General features: G+C 34.8%; 1 pseudogene; it reads left to right on the top strand.

Annotated features, from left to right (window-relative positions):
* Positions 1–1,145, top strand: part of LOC112520290 — a 14,020-nt pseudogene extending 12,875 nt beyond the window's left edge.
* Positions 1,146–2,016: the final 871 nt, after the last annotated feature.

The following is a 2,016-nucleotide window of genomic DNA, read 5'->3' as shown; positions in this document are numbered from 1 at the left end:
GTAGCTTAGGTTTTCTCCTTTTCTTGTAACGTTCCAACAATATTCATTCAATACAAACGGCAATCTTTTGGCCCTCTCTTTCTCTTATTCTAACAGTATATATATATATATTCACAAATGAATTGAATCAGGTGTAGCCATCTAACATATTTGTGTTGTCCACAGGCCTCCTATTGTTGTTTAAGGTAATAGCAGCAACAATCCCTGTGACACTTTCAGCATCGTTGGCTGCAAGGTTAGGCGCAATGCCAATGGCTGCATTCCAAATTTGCTTACAGGTTTAGTTGACATCTTCGCTTCTTTCCGATGGTTTGGCTGTTGCTGGACAGGCAAAAGTTATTTGTTTTCTGTACGTTTGTCTATTTGAAGCACCCCTTTTCTCTTACTGATGCCATCGAACTTGCTCGGACTATTTAGGCCATAATTGCTTCAGCATTTGCTGAAAAGAACTATGACAAGGGTACAGCAGCTGCATCTCGAGTATTGCAGGTACCTTCCTAAATTAACAAGATTTTAAGGATGTTTTTAATATAAAGTGTCGCATTAGCTATCTTATAGAACGTTATTTATGAAAGTGTCCTACAAACTTGTGGTAGTCAACTATGATCTTGACCATATAAAGCTATATGCAGTTGGGGTTCGTAATGGGTCTAGGAGTCGCTTTTCTTGTCGGACTTGGTCTACAATTTGGTTCGGGCGTTTTCACAAAAGACATAAACGTTAAGCAAATGATAAGCATAGGTGTCCCGGTATTCATCCGCCTTTGTCTAATTGTGAATCTTAGTTTCTTTTTCTTAATTTCGTGATCGTAACTATTTCGTTTGATTTCCGTAATCAGTTTGTAGCGGGTACACAACCAATCAATTCAATAGCATTCGTATTTGATGGAGTTAACTTTGGGGGATCTGATTTTGCTTATTCTGCTTACTCCATGGTTGGTCTTTACTCTTTACCCAAGAACAACACTACTTTTGTCTATATTAAACTTATGTCGACTTCTATTCTTTTTTTTCTGTTAGATCCTAGTATCCATTGTGACCACTGGATCACTATTTGGTCTATACAAAGCAATTGGTTTCATTGGAATATGGCTTACCCTAACCATTTTCATGGGCTTACGTGCAATCGTAGGGGTATGGAGGTGACGTTTTTTGACCATCTCGAACTCTCAATCCAATATATCTTTCCTTTGATGATTTAACATCAAAAACAACCACGAATATATATATATATATATATATATATATATATAGAGAGAGAGAGAGAGAGAGAGGGAGAGGGGGGAGAGGGGGAAGGTTTAGAGGAAAACCTAAAAAAATGAAAAATTGAGGAACACCTTATTAATCGTTCATCTAAACGGTATGTACATGTGCATACAAGTGATTAAAGTTGTTTCTTGATTTTTATGCATGAGTGCATTTATGCACATGTGCATACCAGAAAAATTGTTTAGAGATTACTTGTATACACATGTGCATACAGTCCAGATGAAAAATGATCAGGGTGTTGGTCAATTTTTTATTTTTTTGCGATTTTCCCATGAACCTGACCATATATATAGTTGCAACTTCAAACGAGAACCTAAACATTTTGCAAGAAGGCAGGAAGTTTCAATATCATATATGATTACACGCATGATACGCAATCTTAATCATATATATGATTAAACACATGTTGCATTGAAACACATAGATGTTTGATATATATGTGATTAAACACACCTAAAGGAGTGTATAGTAATCATATATTTACATTGAAACTTCTCACCTTATCATAAAATGTTTCACTTCTCGCATGATTCTTATATATATATATATATATATATATATATATATATATATAGGGGCCTATTCAAGGGAGAACTGAGTTGTTTGTATTAACTGTGAGAACCAATATTAACCACAAATCAACAGATAAATTAGAAAATTTTTAAATTTGGTAATTTTAAATTAAAATCTTAATGCAAGGATATTTTTGGTATTTTAAAACTCTCCTCTCTCCTCTCTTCTCTCTCCG

This window comes from Cynara cardunculus (assembly GCF_001531365.2).
Source record: "Cynara cardunculus var. scolymus isolate 2C chromosome LG 10, CcrdV1, whole genome shotgun sequence".
Taxonomy (NCBI): Eukaryota; Viridiplantae; Streptophyta; class Magnoliopsida; order Asterales; family Asteraceae; genus Cynara; species Cynara cardunculus.
The sequence above is the reverse complement of the archived record's forward strand: the minus strand, read 5'-3'. Positions and strand labels throughout refer to the sequence as shown.